This window comes from Canis lupus, chromosome 20, assembly GCF_003254725.2.
Source record: "Canis lupus dingo isolate Sandy chromosome 20, ASM325472v2, whole genome shotgun sequence".
Taxonomy (NCBI): Eukaryota; Metazoa; Chordata; class Mammalia; order Carnivora; family Canidae; genus Canis; species Canis lupus.
Window position 1 is genome coordinate 6,636,098 of NC_064262.1, and position 22,822 is coordinate 6,658,919.

General features: G+C 36.7%; 1 protein-coding gene across 1 annotated transcript in view; it reads right to left on the reverse strand.

Moving 5' to 3' along the window:
• Positions 1-22,822, reverse strand: part of SYN2 (synapsin II) — a 200,635-nt gene that overhangs the window by 68,708 nt on the left and 109,105 nt on the right. The window lies entirely within an intron of this gene.

Sequence of the window (22,822 nt, forward strand, 5' to 3'; positions counted from 1 at the left end):
AATGCTCTAACAAATACGTGTTTATCCCACTACCGAGCTTTGTCAAATCTTAACATTTTTCTACATTTTCCTCAGAATTTTTTTAAAAAAGAAATGTAAGATTCGCTATTAAAATTTCTTGCACATTCCTACTCAGTTTCATTCCCCTACTTCTCCTCCCCCGGGATAACTATTCTGAATTCGTGTTTATTATTTCCATATACAGATTTATATAGTTTTACTATATGTGTGTATTTTTCTAAAGACTTTATTTGACAGAGAGAAAGAGAGAGAGCACAAGAAGGGGAAGAGGGAGAAGCAGCTCCTCACTGAGCAGGGAGCCTGCTGCAGGGCTCTGTCCCAGGACCCTGGGGATCATGACTTGAGCCAAAGGCAGATGCTTAACTACCTGATCCACCCAGGGGCCCCTACATGTGTGTATTGATAAACGATATGTAGTACTCTTTTACTTGTTTGGGGGCTGTAAAAAAGTGGTATTATTCACTATCTACCTGCCTGTAAGCTGCCATTTCCCACTCAATGTTGTAATTTTTATGTGTATTTATGGCAATATATAAAACTCTGGTTCATTAATTTTCATTGTTTGAATATATCAAACTTATTTTAACTTTTCTCCCAATGATGGACACTTAGGTTACTCTGGATGTTTACTATTAGAAAGTATGCAGAGTTACTCTTTCTTGTATGGGGCTCCTGGTACAAGTCTTTTCACTTTAATAGTCTGGCAATTACACATCTTATTTCTAATCTTTGTGCAGTTCCACTTAACTCTTATTTTAACCTGTATACTTTACTTTTCAAGTATAAATTTAATCAGTAGCTCTACTATCCTCTCAAATTTTAGTGTGCTTTAAGACTGATCACTCCTCTTTTCTCTTTACTCCCCTACCATGTCACTTATTACTATTGCCCAATATTTCAATTTCACTTTGTTTTCATACTCCTTAAATTGGTCATTATTTTTGTTGTTATTCCATACAGTCGAGTTTTTCTGTTGTTTTGTTTTCTATTTACTCATATGTTTACCATCTCTGTCCTCACTATTACTTTTTTCATGTTACTGCTTCCTTTTAGATTCAATTTTCTGCTTCCTGGAGATTATCCATTTTTAGTACTCCTTTTAGAAATGGTCTCTGAGATGTAAACTTGATGTCTTTATCTGTCTAAAATTATCTCCATTTTACTCTTATTCTCAAATTAAGGCTTAACTAGCTGGAAAATTCTAGATTAAGTGAACTTTTTTCCTCCTCTCAGCTTTTGAGGAAATCATTTCCTTGTTTATTTTGTCACTGTTTTCAGTTTGTGATTTCTAGTGGGTTATCTCTTCTATCTTTGGATGCTCTTTAGATCTACTTTTGTCTTTGCAGTTATGCAGTTTCACTAAAATATGTCTAGAAGTAGCTTTGTTTATCCTTTGGAATTCAAAGACCTAATTGAGATTTTTCATTATTTTTGAAAAAATATCAAGCATTACTTCTGAATATTGCCTCTTTCCATTCTCTCTATTCTCTCCTTCTAGAACTATTATTAAACATATATTCTCATTCTATTCTCCTTGTCTCCTAACTTTGCTTTCATATTTTTTCTTCTCTTTGTTTCTGTGAGAGGCATCATGGATAATTCCTGACTGAACTTCCAATTCACCAATATTTTCTTTAGCAATATTGAATCTCCTGTTTAAATAGTACATTATGTTTTTAATTTTGATGATTATGTTTATGTTTTTTCTATTTCTGTTTGTCATATATGCCTTATGCCATGTTTTTTTTAAAGGTTTATTTATTTATTTATTTATTCATGAGAGACACAGAGAGAGAGAGAGAAAGAGACATAGAAAGATGGAGAAGAAAAAAAAAAAAAAGAAAGATGGAGAAGCCTGATGTGGGACTCGATCCCCCTACCCGGGATCACATCCTGAGCCTAAGGCAGACACTCAACCGCTGAGCCCCCAGGCGTCCTGCCTAATATTCGGTTTTAAATTATTTTTTGTTCTTACTAATTTTAAATATATTAACGGTATAGACCTTTTTCATCTTATAATGTTAGATCTTATATCATCTTGAGAAACTTCATGTTTTCTTCTGCTAGACACCCAGAATTGTTGTTTGGAAATATTTTTTTGTTAATTCATCAACTTGTAGGACCTCAGACTACACAGGTAGTATAGATCCAAACTCCAAACCCAATTTAAGAAAGACTATAGTTTTGAGTTGTCAGAGAGAGACTCCTTTTTTTTTTCTTTTATATCAGAGCATAGGCTGAGATAGACAACTTTATTGTGTCCATATGTTAAGGAGATTTTTTTTTCTAATCCATCATTTTACTGAAGGTCCAAGGCTCACTTGTAGGTCTCAGTGTTAATGTGTCTCATGAAGATTCACATCTCCTGTTCTTGTGTGGGTATTAAAATCTAAGTCCTAAGGTTACCAAGATAGATATCCCAAGAGGCCTGATATGACATCATCTTATAGACTTACTACTCAGTCTATCTCCTTTTTTAGCCTCCAGAGAGCCTCTTGCTTTCTTGCAAATTTAATTGTATATTTTAAAGAATGTTACTGTTTTTTATTTAGAGCTGTTAGGAGTTTAGTGGATGGAGAATTTTCAGATTAGTGAGCTCAAATTACTGCTGGAAACAGAAGATTACTCTTTTTTCTGAGCTTCAGATAGAAGCTCAAAAGCATACATCAATTCAGCAAACATTGCTCACTTACTGTGACGATTAAATTTTGTGGCTAAAAAAAAAAAAATTTGTGGCTAGATTATGGTCCCCTATTATTTTGTTGAATGCTAGCATAGATGTTGCTGTGAAGGTAATTTGTAGATGTGATTAATATTCACAACCAGTTGATTTTAGGTAACAGAGATTATCCTTGATAATTGTTTGTGGGCCTCATCCAATCAGTATAAGTTCTTAAAAGCAAACACTGAGGTTTCTCAGAGAAGGAATTCTGCTCAAGATTAACATAGAAATCCTGCCTGAGTTGCCAGCCTGATGGCCTGCCTTACAGATTTCAGACTCAAGTCTACAGTATCAATTCTTGCCTGAGTTCCTTAAAATTCCTTAAGTTACATTTGATACAATTCCTTAAAATAAATCTAAATATCTATATATCTCCTATTGGTTCTGTTTCTCTGGAAAACCCTAGCTGATATACCTATAATGAATAAGGCCCTGTGAGAGACAAAAAGGTGAGTAAGACTCAAAGACTCAAACCCTGTCCCTGCTGTCACATAACTTGTCTAGTGGTAGACAAAAAGTGTTTTTAAAAATGTAGATACTATAATAGTATAAGCGTATTAAAACAGTATAAAAATTATTTATTCATTGATCCCACAGTGTTTATTAAGCATCTACTATTAGTGAGATGTTGCTAGATGCTAGAAATAGAAAATAAAAGACATAGATATCTCTTTGGAACACTGTCTAGTGTGAGAGTCAGATACAAAGAGATAAAATATACTGCTTAAGTACAAAGGTAGAGACAGGTATATTCTATTATGGAAGTAGCCTAACTCAGCCTGGAGGTGTCAAGGAAGCCATGCTGAAAAAAGTGATGCCTGTGCTCATCCTAAATAGGAGTTAGCCAAGCAAAAGTGAAGTAAAAACTTAGGGCAGGGAATTGTGGGCAAATGAAGAGTATAAGCAAAGCCACAGAAGTGAGAAACAACATGGTATGTACAAAGTTGCTGTACAAAGTCCCTGAGGCAGGGAATGATGGGAGATGTAGCTACAAAGTTATAAAACTACAACAGAGGGAGGTTGTATAAGGTTGGAAATTGCTTCTTAAAGAAGGTGGCATTTAAGCCTGATCTTACAAGATCAAGGTGAAGGTGAGGAGGAAGGGAAGAAAACACAGAACTCCGGGAGAAAATGTAGGATGCATGAAGGGGACACTAGAAAATAAAAATACAGAGGTAAATTATGGCCAGATCCAGAGAGCTTTGAATGATTGATGACTCCCAAAGCAGAAGTTTAGATGTATTCCCTCAGGTAGTGGCTAGAGGCCTGTGAAAAACAGACACTAGTGAGGAAATTGCGGTTATAAACACCTACCACCTCCAAGGGCTTGGAAGGCCCTGAAAGACACACCTGGCCGTGGCATTCAGCTGCCTCTGAAAGACACAGCCAGACTAGCCAAGGGACAGGAAACATCTGTGCCACCATGACCTGCCTGAATCCGCTCTCTCTCTATCCTTCTTGGCACTACAAAAACTGGGAACAGAACAAAGGCTAAGGCAAGCCCCAGCCTGGGTTCTAGAGAAAAACAATAACAAGAGGGGGCCAGCCTGACTTACTAGAGGAGAAGAAGAGGTGGACTCTGTCAGATCTCATCAAGGAGAGTAAAATAAAAGACTCATTGTTACTGTTTTCTCCCCTTGGGAAATGAAGCTCCAAACCGTAAATTGTGGTTCAAAGCACACTGACCTGGAAAGAAAACCTGGGTTCTAGTCCAGATCCTGTCACTAGCTTGCTGTGTGGATTTGGCAAGTTGTTTCACTTCTCTAGGTCTTTGTTTACTCTTTTGTACTGTGAAGGAGTTGAACCAGATTACTGGTTCTCAAACCATGTCCTGTGGAACCCCAAACTAACTCTTGGAACCATTAGCTGTATTTCATTAAAGCAACTCCATTTTCACAAGTTATATATATAGAGTTGTGCCTAAAGCTTTGTTTTAAAAAAAAATCAGCCATTTAAAAAAGTGTAAAGACCCCTGGAAGTGAATCTCTTAGATCATTTCTAACTTCAGGGTTCTATGACTTTGTGGTTTTGCATTAAGTTGCTCTTAGGGAATTCCCACCTTCAGGTCAACTGGGGCTGAGATTGCATAAGAACCTCAGAGTGAAGGGAAAGTCTGGACAGAGTATATCCAGAGTCCAGGCAGGTATGAAGGCAAGAAGGATATGAAAATGAACCTGGGAGAAACATCAGGAATCGAGTAGGCAGGTAAAGAGCAAAGCCTAATAGACTCCGAAGGCTTTCCCAACATAGGTGAAATCAGATAACCCTAAAAAGTGACTAAAGAAAGGGCTTCTGGAAACTACTATGGAATATGGATTAACATTCTGGCTATTTATTTTCCTGCAAATAATTAAAACCACAAATAACAAGGGAGGTCTTTATGTGCCACAGTATAGCTCCTTAACAAAAACTATCATTACAGAGAAAAATCACTGTTGAAGAAGAAGGAGATGGGGGGATATCCAGGAAAAAACTGATTTACTTGTTCAATTACTAAAAATTTGTCAAATTTCTACTGGGGGCCAGAAACTGTGCTAGGTGGCTGGGATCAGAAAAATGAATAAAACATTATCTTTGTCCATAAGTTGAACAAAATTAAGTAGAAGAGACAGACACATAAGTAACATGAGATGGAAAACTCAGTTCAAAAGAGCTGAATATTCACAGAGAAAGAAAGGCATGGTATAAGGAACACTAACTGATTTCAAATAGTAGCTAGAAGAGAATTTTTTACCTGACCAAAGAAGGATACCTGGCACTTAGAAAAGAAGCCTGGCTCTTTAACACCAAAGAAACGGAAAATAAACAGATCCATTAAGAGAAAATAGTGAAGATAGGAATGAACATTAGAAAGCCAGAACTGTGGGCAGCCAGGGTGGTTCAGTGGTTTAGCACCACCTTTGGCCCAGGGAATGATCCTGGAGACCCGGGATTGAGTCCCACATCGGGCTCCCTGCACAGAGACTGCTTCTCCCTCTGCCTGTGTCTCTGCCTCCCTCTCTCTCTCTGTGTTTATTCTCTCATGAATAAATAAATAAAATCTTCTAAAAAAAGCCAGAATTGAGAGATGGGAAAAAGGAGATTATGAAAGGATACATCGTCCAGTAGAATAGCCCCAGCCACATGTGACTACTGAACACTTGAAATGCAGCTAATACAAGTTGAGATGTGCTGGGCGGCAAAATACACATTCCAGCTTCAAAGATATAGTATGAGAAAAGGATGTAAATATCTCTTTAATTATTTGTTTTATATTGATCACATGTTTTGTTGTGTTAAACAAAACATTATTCTTTTCTTTTCTTTCTTCTTTTTTTTTTTTTTTTTACTGTGGCTACTAGAAAATTTAAAATTTCACACCAGGCTTATGCTTGCAATGTTAAACCTTTGCCAAGCCAAATGAATAAGATGATAGCATATCCCTACAATCCATACCCTTTTGGATAAAATATGGATCCCTAAGTTTCCTCACCCTAAACCTAAATACACTTTATGTGGGGGCAACAGCATACTGGCTACTTAACAAGGTCTATAAAAGAGGGGGGAAAGTGGAAAACGTCATTCTGCTTTGTGTCTAAACTACAGGTGACTGTTTAACAAGCATGTAGGACTTTCAGTAAGTTTTTCATCTCTCTATGCCTGTTCCCTCATCTGTAAAATAGGCTAAGATCACTCTCCACTTGTCTGCCTGTGTTTGTATTTTAAATTGTGTTTTCCAAAGTTTCTCATACTATCTCACTTGACCCTTACTACAACCTTGAGAGTTAGGCACAGTGAAGATTATTATCCTCATTTTATAGATGAATAAGCTAAGGCAAAAAAGGTTTATTTGCTTATGAACATAAGACTGAGCCTTTCAGGGATACCTGGGTCACTCAGTGGTTGAGCATCTGCCTTTGGCTCAGTGCATGATCCTGGGGTCCTGGGATCGAGTCCCATGCATCATGCTCTCTGCAGAGAGCCTGTCTCTCCCTCTGCCTATGTCTCTGCCTCTTTCTGTGTGTCTCTCATGAGTAAAGAAATAAAATCTTAAAAACAAAAAAAAAAGACTGAGACTTTCAACCTGGGTCTTCTAACTGTAAGGTTACTGCTCTTTCCATTTCTCCATGCTACCTCTTACTGTACAAACATCATTTGTCTGAATCTGCCCTCTTATTTTTCATTTACCTTTTCCTGTGTATACCCTATCTGCCTCATCAGACTACATTTTTTAATGCAATATCCATGCCACATTCATCGCCATAACCACCATATCTTCTAACATCCTCCATGTAGTAGAACTCAGAATTAAGACTAAGTAGAATGTGGCACAGAGGGCCAGGATAGGAAGACTCAGGAATCCCCATTTTCCAACTCCCCCTAGAAAGGCTGAGTCTTGCTTCTAGGGAAGATGTCACGTACTTCTGGATAGGAAGTTCTATCCCTTCCCAGAAGGGCAAAAGGTAGAAAACGGAGGGGAGAGGATTTAAAACTTGACAACTCTAACTGCAACCACAAGGCAGAATTTTTAGCACATTATATAACAGTTTCTGGCACTACCCACTTATATCATCCAAAGTGCTATTAGTTCCAGTTCCCAATACTATTTGGGAAGGTGGGCCGGGATATAGTTAGTTCTCTGCTTCCAGGGCCTTTATAAACAATGAATGATGAGACACTATATGAGCCAGCACTGATTGGTACAAAATCCAGGGCAGTATGTCTAAGTAATTTCCAGCTTTTCTTCATAGATTTTGAGACCAGATACAAACAAACTAGGATATTCCTTTTTCTAAAGATCATATCTTGGTAAAGCACAATTTAGGGACCAAATCCTCTATCTCAACATTGAATCTAAAGCACCTAGCAAAGTTGTCACTCAAAAAATGTATGTTAAATGACTGGAAGAAATTGCTCTTAAGTTTTCTCTAGGAATACAAGACCCATTGATCTTGTATTTTGAAGCTTTTGTGAGCACGGAGAAATCACAGTGATAGTACATCTTAAGTGAGTTTTTTCACATATCTACAAAGATGGGGAAAGGGATACGTGATTCTAACTAATTGCACTGGTTTTATGTAACTCTCATCAAATATACTTAACCTACAGAAAATTCTTGGGTGACCTTGAAATTGCAGTGACCTTTGCTTCCCCCTGAGGTTAAACTCTAATCAAGAATGCCCTAGACTCTAAAGCTTACGCCAACATCTAATCACAAGAGGAACCTCTCTAGGATGTCTGAGACTTGACTGTGGAGGAAGAGAGCAGTTATTTAAAGTTATTCCTCCCCTCTTTCTCCACAAAACATGTAAAGCTCACTCTGGATCCCAAGGCCCCACAAGACTTGAAAAGCATTGTGAGGGTGGTGACTACTAGAGTCAAACCCAATGCATTTCTGGCCACTATGAGGAAACCATTCTCCAGCAAAAATTCATTTGCAACCGATTACTGACCAATCACAAAACCAGAGTGAGGTCACAGCCACTATTCTCTCAGGTCATCTTTCTTTTTTCTCTGCATTACTAGCTACCTTTTTCCTCTCCCAATTGTGTCCCCATTCTCTTCCCCTCTTCTCCCAACCTTTCTCTCTGCTCCCCCTTTCCATACCAGCAATGGGAAATACAGCATCCTCCCAAAAATCCCTAGTTTTAAGCCTGGAAACATGGTTAAGGAGGAGTTTATCATTTCCTTTTCGCAGAAACTCAGGAAGATCTATAGTTATTTCTATGTGGGCACTATGGGTTCAGTATTATTAGTCTTTGATTAATCTAGGCCACTCCAAAAAGCTAGATTTCCAAAAGGAACTGACATACAGCTCCATGAATCAGCTCATAAGCTCAGTTCATATTTTCTAGGCTATTGTTAACCCTCTGATTCTGATTGATGACTCATTCAGGGGCCCAATATTCTTGGCTGAGAAATGTCCAGTTAAAATAACAGACACTTCCCTTAAAGTGAAGTAAAAAAAATCTCGATTCAATTAATTCTTTAAATAATTTTGAGTATCTATTTTATTCTAGGAAGAATTGTAGTAGGAGATGTACAAGTCCAGACGTTGCTCTGAGGAAACCAATAGTTACCCCAATTCATCACAAGTTCACAGAATGTCTACTTATGTCCTATTTACTGTATGTGGTACTATGGAAGATGAGTGGTATCCTAGGGAGCAAAATAATATTCTCCAAACATAATCTCTTGCCATAATGTAAAATTAGGGAGGCAAACATCAAAGATTCTTTATCAGAAGCTCTTGGGATTTAAGTTTCTATGTAAATTGGAACTCTGAAGCCCTTGTACAGCTTTTCCCAGGGTTTGGTTGTTTAACAAGGACCTTGAACAGGTTATTACAAATACAGAATGAATAAAGATTAAAGAGATTCTAAACACTAGGAATTCCTGAAACCATGAAAGGTTTCATCTGACATATGGCAGAGAAACCTCCTATTTTTCACAGTCAATTTTCTAGGAGAGCTTTTTGTAACTAAAGTAGGAGAATAATTTAAGGATATGAAGATTGAAACTGTTTTTATGCTGCTACTAAGAGCTGGCTATAAGCTCTCTTCCCCCAAAAGTTGAGGGGGAACTTCCAGGGCTAGGTTCTAAAGTAGTAGATGTCCATAGAGCAGATTTAAAAAGTGAAAAATGTCCTTGCCTTCTGAAACTCCACCACACATTCCTTTAGGTCCTAAAGAGCAACAGTATGATATATTGGAAGTAGCACTCCTGCATCCAAAATCTGGCTCTACTGCTTATCAATTGTTTGACCTTGCACACATCATTTACTTGAGTCTACTCTAGAATACAAGTTTCTTGCCTCCCAATTGACTATTTTTTCCACAAAAAAAAAAAATGCCTTTCCACAATAAAAATTAGATGATTCTTTGGAATGACAACAGGGAGCTCTTTTCAAGGCAGTAAGATATTTCTCTAACAGAAAGAGGTTTCATAATTAGGGATAAAAATGAAGACTGACAGGCAAGTTTCTTGGGAACACATGTGGTGGACAGACCCTGGGTAACAACATAGAGTCTCAGGATAAAAGAGTAGTTAGAGATAATAGAAAGTTGTCATGTCATTTCAGAGCCTGGTGAGTGAACTCTTGCTACCTTCATCTTGCCCAGCATTTATGTAACATTATGCCCATTTTATGAAACTGAGGAGAAGGTGGGTAGGAGAGGGTGCTTGAAGAGGAACTATGTTTCCAAATTTGGTTTCCTTTCCTTCCTCAATATTTTATTACAGAGAATTTCAAACAAAAAGCAAAGTTGAGAGTTGAAAGAATTTTATAGAGAATCCATCACCTAGATTCTACCATTAACATTTTACAGGAGCTCCCCACTTATTTGAGGGGGATAAATTCTAACACCCCCAGTGGATGCCTTAACCTGATAGTACTGAACCCTATATGTACTATTTTTTCCTTTACATACATACCTATGAGAGTTTAATTTATAAGCTAGGCACAATAAGGGATTAATAGCAACTAATAATAAAATAAAATAATTATAATGATATACTGTTATAAAAGTTATGGGAATGTAACTCTCTCTCAAAATATCTCATTGTGCTGTATTCACCCTTCTTCTTCTTGTGATGGTGTGAGGTAATAAAATGCCTACGTGATGAGATGAAGTGAGGTGAATGATGTAGGCATAGTGATGTAGTGCTAGGCTACTATAGACCTTTTGAACAAGTCAGGAGGACCATGGTTGACCACAGGTAACTGAAACTGAATAAGAGAAGACTACTGTACCATACTTGCTTTATGACATATCTGTCCAGCTGTCTATACCTCTATCATTAATCCATCTTTTATTTTTATCAATGCCAAAGTAAACTGCAAATGTCAATACACTTTCCCTTATATACTTACACATGCATATCATTAACAAAGTTTAATACTTGATTCTTTTCTTCTTTTGAAATAACATTTATATACAATGAAATGCCCAAATATTAAATGTATTTGCTATGTTTTGACAAGAACACACCCTTATGTAACCCAAGCCCCTATAAGTATATAGAACATAACTATTACCCCAGAAAACTTCCTCATACCCCTTTCCCATCAATCCTCAACCCAACATTTCCAGAAGGCATTGCTGATATGATTAGTTTTGCCTCTTCTAGAAGTTCATATAAATGAAATCATACAGTGAGGCTTTTTTCACTCAGCCTAATCTTTTAAGAATTATTCATGTGCTCTATGCTCAGTAATTTGTTCCTTTTATTGCTGAGTAGTATTCCAGTATATAAGAATTTGTTGGTTTAGTCTCCATGATGGACTCCTGGGATGTTTCTAGTTTGGAGCTATTATGAATAAAGAGCTATGAACATTCTTGCATGAGTCTTTTTGAGAATATATGTTGGTTTCATTTTTTATTTTACTGCATACTGATCCTAGTCACAGAATTGGCTTCTCAAATTCATAGGAAAACTGCTATGACCCAAGTTCTACTCACTACAGCAAATACATAAAGAAATTAGAGTTCAGTCAAAAGAATGTTGGGCCTCTAGTGAGAAGATCTCAGCTCTGAGACTGTGTGAGCCTATAGTAAATCATTAAATTCTGAAAGCCTCAGTGTCCTTATCTATAAAAGGGGATATTATTGGCCATCTTATTATCAAAAGAATAAAATTAGATGTAAAAGCATTTTGTAAATTATAAAGTGAAAACAAAAGAAATATGTACTCTCATTGAAGTGAAATAGGATGATGCAATGGATAATATTTCTTTAAAAGTGGGGAAGGATGTAATTCACACATTATACATGAAATTAAAGAATCCACACACACCCAAAACTAGAGCTAATAAATGAATTCACAAAATTAAAGGATATAAGATCAACATATAACAATCAGCTTTATTCTATACACTAGCAACTAACAATCTGAAAAGAAAATTAAGAAAACAATTCTATTTATAATAGCAACAAAGATAATAAAATACTTAGGAACAAATTTAACCAAGGGAGTGAAAGGTCTATACAATAAAAACTATAAAACATTGCTAAAAGAAATTAAAGATGACCTAAACAAAAGGAAAGACATAATATTGTTAAGATGGCCATATTCCCAGAGTGCTCTATAGATTCAGTGTAATTCGTACCAAAAACTTAATAGTCTTTTTGCAGAAATGAAAACACTGATCCAAATATTTATATAGAACTTCAAGGGACTAAAAAATAAAAAAAATTAAAAAAATTTAAAAAATTAAAAAAAAAAGAACTTCAAGGGACTAAGAATAACTAAAACAATATTTAAAAAGAACAGAGTTGGAGAACTCAATCACACTCCAACTTATTACAAAGTCATAGAAATTAAGATAACGGGGTACTGGCATAAGGAAGGACATAGAGATCAATGGAAGAGAATGAAGACTCCAGAAATAAACCCATATATCAATGGCTAACTGATTTTTGACAATGGTTCTAAGACTAATAAATGGGTAAAAAACAATCTTTTCAATAAATGGTGCTGGGACAACTGGATATCCACATGCAAAAGAGTAAATTTGGACCCTTATTTCATATTACATACAAATATTAACTCAAAATGGATCATAGCCTTAAGTGTAAGATATAAAATGATAAAACTGTTAAAAGAAAGCATAGGAATAAATCTTTGGATTAGGCAATGCTTTTTTAGATATACACCAAAAGCACAAGTAACTAAAAAAAAAAAGATATCAGACTTCACAAAGAACTTTTGTGCATCACAGGATACTATCAGGAAATGAAAAGACAACTCACAGAACAGAAGAAAATATTTGCAAATCATATGTCTGATAAGGGTCTAGTCCCCAGAATATACAAAGAACCCTTACAATTTATTTTTTTTAAAGATTTTATTTATTTATTCATGAGAGACAGAGAGAGAGAGAGAGGCAGAGACACAGGCAGAGGCAGAGGCAGAAACAGGCTCCACGCAGGGAACCTGATGTGGAACTCAATCCTGAGACTTCAGGATCACACCCTGAGCGGAAGGCAGACGCACTCAACCGCTGAGCCACCTAGGTGTCCCAAGAATCCTTACAATTTAACAACAAAAAGACAAACAACCCAACTTTTTAAATGGGCAAGGGACCTGAATAGACATTTTTCTAAGAATACATAAAAACAACCATCAAGTACATGAAAAGATCCTCAACATCATTAGTCATTAGGGGAATGCAAATCAAAATCACATTAAGATATCACTTCAAATCAAAACCACAATATCAATTCACAGACATCATACTTCACACTAGGATGGCTATAATAAAAAAAGATGGACAAGTCTTCGTGAGCTTGTGGAGAAATGGAAATTCTCATACATTGCTTGTGGTAATATAAATTGCTGCAGCTCTGTGTAAAACAATATAGCAGTTCCTCAAAAGCTAAACATACAATTAACATGACTTGGCAATTCCATTCCTTGGTATATAGGAAATATACTGAAAACAAATGTTCAAACAAACCTTTTACACAAATGTTCACAGCAGCACTATTTCTAATCGGGAAAGATAGAGACAGCCTAAATGCCTATCAACTGATGACTAAGCAAAATACAGCCTAAAAAGGAACAAAGTACTGATAATATATAACACGAAAGAAATTTAAAAACACACTACATGAAAGAAGTCAGACACAAAAGACCATATTGTATGATTTCATTTATATTATATATCCAGAATAAACAAATCCATAGAAACAGAAAGCAGAATAGTGGTTGTCAGGGCTGTGGGGTGGGAGTGAATGCTTAATGAGTACAGAGTTTCTTTTTGGGGTGATGAAAATGTTTTGGAATTAGTGGTGATGGCTGCAAAACATTGTGAATGTGCTAAATACCATTTAAGACTAAGACATACTAAGACTAGAATTGCATACTTTAGAATAGTTAAAATGGTGAACTTTCACTCATTATACCACAATTATTAGAAAAGAGGAAAGGTAAATAAAGCCTGTCTTTATTTAAATTAATAATAAATAATAATAAAGCATTGTTTTTACTTAATTACTTTTTTCCCTTTTTCAAACAATTACATATACTATGGAGAAGAGTGCAAATTTTACATCTATTTAAAAATAAAGTCATAAGACTTAAATAAAATATTTCAAATTAATGCCAGCAGCTATTTGGGTTACAATATGTACTCTCTTCTCCACAGGAATACTTTGGTAAAAAAAAATACTGCATGAAGATATCAACATACAGAACTAGGATGCCTATCTGGGCCACAATTATTTCTAGAGAGTTGAATAGAGAGGAGGGTAAAATGCTTTTTAAGGATGGCAGACAGATAAAGATCACCACCACTGAGTTTAGAACTTGCACAAAGACTTCTGTGCAAGAAAGCCCTGTCACTCAGAAGAACAAACACCAAAAACTCCTTCACAGTCCCTCCATTGATTTAAGCCCAACTCAAATCTTATCTACTCTACAAGGTCTTCCCTGATCATTAAAATCCATGATCATTCCAGACTACCATAGAACCAACTAAACAGTAGGTGTATGTACCACAGGTACATACCACATACTAACTTGAAATGACTTAATTCTTAAAGTATAGTAAGATATCCATGGAGGCATCTCAGGCATAATCAAATTAATTTTCACTTGGAGGCAGAAAAAAAATGGGTTCATGTTTTATTCTACCATTTATTAGAGGAAGGCTTAGACCCTGGTGGACACATTATTATTTTTGTAGCTTAAGAGTCTTCATCTACAAAATCTACATAGTGGTTAACAAGGACTATACAGCTCACTGTGATAACTGAAAGAGAATCATGTATATTTCACAAACTGCAAATATTATGCAAATGTGAGAGATTCTTAGCACTTATATTTCAATGGGTTAACAGCCCTGTAACTTCACTGAAAAAAATTTGAAAGTACAGCCTATGGGTCTATGCCCTCCATAGCTGCAAGCTGTGTCTCAGCACAGGATAGAGACCCCCCAAATAATGAAATGAATTAAAACTAAACCTAGGAAGCCCATATCACAATTTAGTTGTCAGTGGTAGTTAAATAAATATGAATAAAGGAATAAAATGAATTAATTGATTCGGACTATGAAGCTGCCAGGAATCCCTCAAAGACAATGGAGTTGATCCAAGAACTAGAACAATGGGTAGGAGGATGGCAGATAGTTAACTTGCAGCATGATATTTTACTTGCACACAGGTACTTTCAAATTCCAAGGAGAATGCTGGACTTCTCATCTAGACTCAAAGCACCACTGTCAAGCCTCTCCTTAAGTTACACCACTCTCATGTTTTTTAGCATTAAACATTATCCTCCTCTTAGAGATTCTAAAAAGATAAACTATACCAACAATTGCCCAGGGATCTTACCTAGGAGTTTCTCCTAATGTGTTAGGTTAGGTAGTTTCTAAAAAATTGCGTTCCCAGAAGTCTGGCTGATACAACAATGACGCTATGTCCAGATTCCATTTCACTTTATCAGACATTGGGAGTCCTTTTCCCAGCCAATGATTCATCATACTACACTGACCAAGGATTCATGGAACAGTAGTCAACATCCCCCAGAGATAAATGGCCTAATACAGTGAACTGATGGCTAAGGAGTTCAGATTTCCCTTCCTTAAATAGCATCCCACTAACTAGGACTATTCTGAAGGCAGGTAGAGTGGGCTATACATTGACACCAAAAGCCAGTTCAAAGCTTTTCAGTCAGAAGTCCTATTTAAGATAAAGAAGAGAAAGATCTGTAAAGGAAGACCTGCTAAAAAATAAGACCATTTTCTCTGAGCCACTCTATCAAACTGCTTATGAATCACTAATTCTTTAAAAGTTTATTTAGGATTGTCTAAGGACCTGAAGGGGATCTCAGTGGGATGAGATGATGACAATACTGATAATACTGATAATACTGATGATAATAACAATGATAGCAATTAACATTCATTGAGCATCACAATGTGCCAGATATTATGCTAAATATATACAAACCATAACTCTATTAGGTAAGTATTATAATTATTGACATTTTAAAAGAAAAAAAAACAGGGGAGTCTGGGTAGTGCAGTCAGTTGAGCATCAGACTCTTGGTTTGGGCTCAGTCATGATCTCAGGGTTGTGAGATGGAGCCCCAAGTCAGGCTCCATGCTCAGCACAAAGTCTGCTTGGGATTCTTTCTCTCTCTCTCCCCCTCTGATACTCCCGCTCATGCTCTCTCTCTCTCTCTCTAAAATAAATAAAATCTTTAAAAATAAATAAAAGGGAAAAAACTAGTTTCGTCAAGATAACTTGTTTTGGTTAGAGGCACCTGGGTGATTCAATCGGTGAAGGCTCAGGTCATGATCTTAGGGTTGTGAGATTGAGACCTGAGTTGGGCTCTGCACTGGGCATGGAGTTTGCTTAAGATTCTCTCTCTGAAAAGACCCCGAATAGCCAGGGGAATTTTAAAAAATAAAACCATATCTGGGGGCAGCACAATGCCTGATTTCAGGTTGTACTACAAAGCTGTGGTCATCAAGACAGTGTGGTACTGGCACAAAAACAGACAAATAGATCAATGGAACAGAATAGAGAACCCAGAAGTAGACCCTCAACTTTATGGTCAACTAATATTCGATAAAGGAGGAAAGACTATCCATTGGAAGAAAGACAGTCTCTTCAATAAATGGTGCTGGGAAAATTGGACATCCACATGCAGAAGAATGAAACTAGACCACTCTCTTGCACCATACACAAAGATAAACTCAAAATGGATGAAAGACATAAATGTGAGACAAGATTCCATCAAAATCCTAGAGGAGAACACAGGCAACACCCTTTTTGAACTCGGCCACAGTAACTTCTTGCAAGATACATCCACGAAGGCAAAAGAAACAAAAGCAAAAATAAACTAGTGGGACTTCATCAAGATAAGAAGCTTTTGCACAGCAAAGGATACAGTCAACAAAACTAAAAGACAACCTACAGAATGGGAGAAGATATTTGCAAATGACGTATCAGATAAAGGGCTAGTTTCCAAGATCTATAAAGAACTTATTAAACTCAAAAAAATAAAATAAAATAAAAAAATAAAAAAATAAAAAAAAAGAACTTATTAAACTCAACACCAAAGAAACAAACAATCCAATCATGAAATGGGCAAAAGACATGAAGAGAAATCTCACAGAGGAAGACATAGACATGGCCAACACTCACATGAGAAAATGCTCTGCATCACTTGCCATCAGGAATACAAATCAAAACCACAATGAGATACCACCTCACACCAGTGAGAATGAGGAAAATTAACAAGGCAGGAAACCACAAATGTTGGAGAGGATGCGGAGAAAAGGGAACCCTCTTACACTGTTGGTGGGAATGTGAAATGGTGCAGCCACTCTGGAAAACTGTGTGGAGGTTCCTCAAAGAGTTAGAAATAGATCTGCCCTACGACCCAGCAATTGCACTGCTGGGGATTTACCCCAAAGATGCAGATGCAATGAAACGCCGGGACACCTGCACCCCAATGTTTATAGCAGCAATGTCCACAATAGCCAAACTGTGGAAGGAGCCTCAGTGTCCATTGAAAGATGAATGGATAAAGAAGCTGTGGTTTATGTATACAATGGAATATTACTCAGCCATTAGAAATGACAAATACCCACCATTTGCTTCAAAGTGGATGGAACTGGAGGGTATGAGTGAAGTAAGTCAATCGGAGAAGGACAAACAATATATGGTCTCATTCATTTGGGGAATATAAATAATAGTGAAAGGGAATATAAGGGAAGGGAGAAGAAATGTGTGGGAAATATCAGAAAGGGAGACAGAACATAAAGACTCCTAACTCTGGGAAACGAACTAGGGGTGGTGGAAGGGAAGGAGGGTGGGGGGTGGGGGTGAATGGGTGACGGGCACTGAGGGAGGCACTTGACGGGATGAGCACTGGGTGTTATTCTGTATGTTGGTAAATTGAATACCAATAAAAAATAAATTTATTAATAAAAATAACAAATAAATAAATAAATATTCTCTCTCTGAGGATGCCTGGGTGGTGCAGCCGGTTTAGTGATGTACTCTAGGTTTCAGCTCAGGTCACGATCTCAGGCTTGTGAGATCAGCACCCCCTTTATGCTTATGCTCAGTGCTGAGTCTGTTTAGGTTCTCTCTTCCTCTCCATCTGCCTCTCCCCTTCTTTCCCTCTAAAAATTTTTAAAAATTAAAAGGGGCGCCTGGGTGGCTCAGTTGCTTAAGTGTCTGCCTTTGGCTCAAGTCATGATCCCTGGGTCCTGGGATGGAGCCTCGCATTGGGCTCCCTGCTCTGGGGGGAGCCTGCTTCTCTCTCTCTCTCTCTGCCTACCTCTGCCCCTACTTGCTTGCTCACTCTTTGTCAAATGAATAAATAAAATCTTTAAAAAAAATTTTAAAGGGATCCCTGGGTGGCGCAGTGGTTTAGCGCCTGCCTTTGGCCCAGGGTGCGATCCTGGAGACCCGGGATCGAATCCCACGTCAGGCTCCCGGTGCATGGACCCTGCTTCTCCCTCTGCCTATGTCTCTGCCTCTCTCTCTCTCTCTCTCTCTCTGTGTGTGTGACTATCATAAATAAAAAAAAAATTTTTAAACTTTGTTTTGTTTATTCAGTTAGTAAATAATAGGAGTCAGTATACAAATTCATATTGAATTTCTCCTGAGCTTAACTCCTGAATCTGTATGCTTTATTGCCTCAGTCAAAGAGCCTCTGCAGGCAGAGTTTCCTTCTCTCATCCTGTATCTACCCCAAACCCAGGAAGGAGTTGTCTGTATAGTGGCATATTATTCTCTTCCTTACAGAAGAAACAGGTGGTAGTAAGAAATAAATCAAGCAACTCTGGTGGTGGGGAGTGTGTTGGGTAAAGAAGGAAAGAAGAGAGGAAAAAAGAATTGTAGCTCTTAGTAAATGTCAGGCACTTCACATATTTTTTATATTAAAGCAAAAATATCTTTACTGGTTTTCTGATACCCCATAATTATCATAAACATTTCAAAAAAAGGAGAAATTAAAAATGTTTCTCAATCTCACTTGCCACAGGCAAACTCTAATTGTTTGATGAATATGATAATACTCATACTCTGATTTATGTAATCTTCACAATCCTGTAGATAAGTGGTATCATCATTTTAGAGAACAAATAATAAGCCCAGAGAAATTAAATACCTTATCTCAAATGACATAGCTCAAAATCAGAAAGTCTGGTGACTTCAGAGTCCAAGTACTTTCCAGTACAGTGCCTTTGGTAGCTATGTCTCCTGTATCTCTTTCTTTCTGTTTCTTGCCTTACACTTCTCCATGTCCCCAGATCCCTAATTGTGTTCCTATCCTGAGTCTAACTTCATTAAATTTCTTTGAAAATATTCCCTTAAAATGGTTTCTGACAATGGCACTTTCTGACAAGAAAAAGCAAGAATGAAAAATCTTCAACATGGAAGCTTCTGGCTGTCTCAGTCAGAAGAGCATATGACTCTTGATCTCAGGGTCATGAGTTTGAACCCCACGTTAGGTATAGAGATTTCTAAATAAATCAATAAACAAACAAACTTAAAAAAACTTCAATATGTAAAGAAATAGGTATTTAGAGATGGGATTACAAGCTCTAAGGAGGGGCAATCTGCAAGCCTCATTGAGTCTTGCCTCATTGATCCTCATTATGGACACATTTTCTTTTTATTCAAATAGCTCAGTATTAAGAATAGGTATTTTGAGTTTTCTCCATATAACTCCTCTCCCCGAAACTTTCCATCTATTTCCTCCCTCTCTCCCTTAAGTAGAGGGTCAAGAAAAGCTCTGGAAAAACTGGTTCCCAGACCAAGTATATCTTAAAAACCAAAACCAAACCAAAACAAAACAAAACAAAAAACAGAATTAAAAACAAAGCCCAAAAAACCCACTAAATAATTTATGAAGGGACGCCTGGGTGGCTCAGTGGTTGAGTGTCTGCCTTCAGCTCAGGGTGTGATCCCGGGATCCGAATCCGGTCCCACATTGGGCTCCTTACAAGGAGCCTGATTCTCCCTCTGCCCTGTGTCTCTGCCTCTCTCTCTCTCTCTCTCTCTGTCTCTCATAGTAAATAAATAAAATCTTTAAAAATAATAATTTATGAAGGATTCAGGTCCTTATGTAGAACACACATTCTTTCTTTTAACAATTTATTTTTTTATTTTTTATTTTTATTTATGATAGACAGAGAGAGAGAGAGAGGCAGAGACACAGGCAGAGGGAGAAGCAGGCTCCATGCAGGGAGCCCGATGTGGGACTCGAGCCTGGGTCCCCAAGATCACATCCTGGGCCGAAGGCAGGCGCTAAACCACTGAGCCACCCAGGGATCCCTCTAAGGCTATTTCTAATAAAAGTATTCTATAATGCTCCAAGAGTTGAGCTTAGTTTCTTAGATTAGAAAAAAATCAGCCTTTCCCAAACTGTGTTCTATGAGATTTATTGGGTGTTCTGTGGCAGGGTTTTTGTAATCAAATGATTTTAGGAAATGTTAGGTTAAAAACCATCCTACACTGAAAGATAAGAGATAATGAACAAGTCATATTGCTCCTCCTTATGTAGTATACTTTAAAATACAGTACCATATGCCAGAAGCCTCCACTTGAGTCATCTCAAATGGGAATGACCTCTCTGGATGAACATTAACAACTGAGCTAAGTAGAGAATTAAATTACCCAGCCTGATTACAGTGACATCATTACACAGACAAGCCCTCTGATGGGATTAGTATCTGCTAATCTATTATTTGAGCAGATAGTCAATAAGGGCTGAGCAAATGTCATTAAATTGCAACAATAACCATCACTCAAAACTGCAGGTTAAAAAGCTACTCAAGCAGGAAGGAAAATATTAACATTAGACAGTCCCAGGGTAATAAACTTTCAATTCCAAAGATAAATTTGTCTTGGAAGCTATTGTTGGCATCCATTAATCTCTCTGGTGCCTAACTTCAAGTATTTTTCCTCTAGTTTGAATATTTCTGCTGGGTACCTGGAATGTACAAGGCACATTGTTATGTGAAATAATATGTGTGAACAGTTGAGTAGTATATGAAATAGTAGCATTGGACATTGGAATTAAAAGATTATCTAATCTAAAAAAAAGATTATCTAATCTAAATTGTCTTTACCCTACACACACACACACACACCTCTAGTTAGTGGCTGGGTCAAGATCTGAATCTATCTTTCATTTCCTATTCCGGTGCTCATTTCTCTATACCAAGAAAAATATAAAAGATATTTATGTGAATAATTTGCAGAATTTTGCTTTTAAAGCATCAACTGAAAAAAACTTGAAGACTATAATTTTATTAAAACTACAAAGAAATTGCAAACTGAATTATACATTATTTTACAAAAATATATCATGCTATATAACCATCAGAATAGTGGCCATTGCCCTGAATTATTCATTCTTTTATTTATTCATCTAAATACTTACTAAAACTATAAATCATACTCTATACTAGATACTAGGGATTAAACATGAATAATATTGTAATCTCATACTTCTAATACATTAATTAGTCAGTGATAATGTAAATAGCAGTATTTACTAAATGTTATTATGTGCCAGGCATTAACCTGCCCTAAAGACTCCATCTAGTAAATTAGATAAAATATTACACAAATGCAGTAGACAGAACTCTAAAGTGACCCCAGATTTCCCAAGGTAATCCCGGGATTGTTAAATAGGATGGATTTTACTCCCGTGGACAGGTTATTATATGGCACAATTGACTTTAATATCAGGAGATTATTTAGGTGGCCCTATCCTAATCACAGAAGCCTTTTAAAAGCTGAGATTTTTCTCCAGCTGGTGGCTGAAGGGGAGGTCAGAGATTGGAAGCACAAGAAACATTTGAGGTGCCATTGCTGGATTAAAGATAAAAAAAGGCCACATGGTAAGGAATTCAGGCAGCCTCTACATGCTGAGAGTGGCCTCTGGCTGACAGCTAATAAGGAAATAGGATCTCAGTCCTATAATCACACGGAACTAAATTCTGCCAAGTTCAAGAATGAGACTGGAAGCAGATTATTCCCTTGCCTCTCTAGTAGCTCAGCTACCACATATGATAGCCTCAGCAGAGAACACAGCCACACTATGTCTGACTACTGACCTACAAAACTGTGAACTAATAATGGGTGTTGTCAAGAAACAATAGAAAACTAATACAACAAAACATTATCATAGGAATTGTATGTATTTTCTCTTAATTGTTGAAAGGAGGATCTGTAAAATGCCTATTAGATCATGCATATTAATTATATTGTTCAAATGTTCTATATCTTTATTGCTTTTTTGATGCTTGACCTTAAAATAATTAAGATATATTGAAATTTCCTAGCGATATATTGCATTTGTAAATTTCTCCCTGTGGTTCTATCAGCTTTGTTCTATATATTTCAAGATTATTTTAGAATTAATTTTCTGGTTGAGTCTTTTCCCCTAAAATGTATTTTCTCTTATATTAATCTGGTTACCCAACCTTTTTTGTTTTCCTTTCTAAATAGTTTTGTAGAGGTATTATTGCTACCTCAGCATTCTTATGTTCAGTGTTTGCCTGGTATACCTTTTTGATATCTTCACTTTCATGACCTATGTTTTGGTGTGTTTCTTGTAAAAAGCATATGGTCGGGTTATTTTTAAATGCTATTTGATAATGTATCTTTTATTTTTCTCTCTCTTAACTGGTAAATTTGGCCACTTATATTTATTGGAATTTGTTACACTTCAACTCAACTGTGCTTTTCATTTGCCCTGTACATATTTTTCTCTTTTCCTGCCCTCTTCTTTTTTAATTTGTTAATTTTCTGAGTTGTATACTAATTTGGAAATTATATACATGCTATTTCTTTTCTTTCATTAGTTATTCTTGAAATTACATTTGTTTCCTTTCATTATATTGGAACTTAATTGATATCATACTCCCCTTCCTAAACAATTCAAGGACCTTAGAAGAGTGCTTCTCAATCTTTAATTTCATATGAATCACTTGGGAGTGTGCTACAAAAGCAATTCCAATTCAGTAATTGTGAGGTGAGCCTGGTATTCTGCATTTCTAAGCTCCCAAGTAATCAGAAGCAATGCTTTAGGATAGTTTACTTCAATCATCCCCCTTTAGAC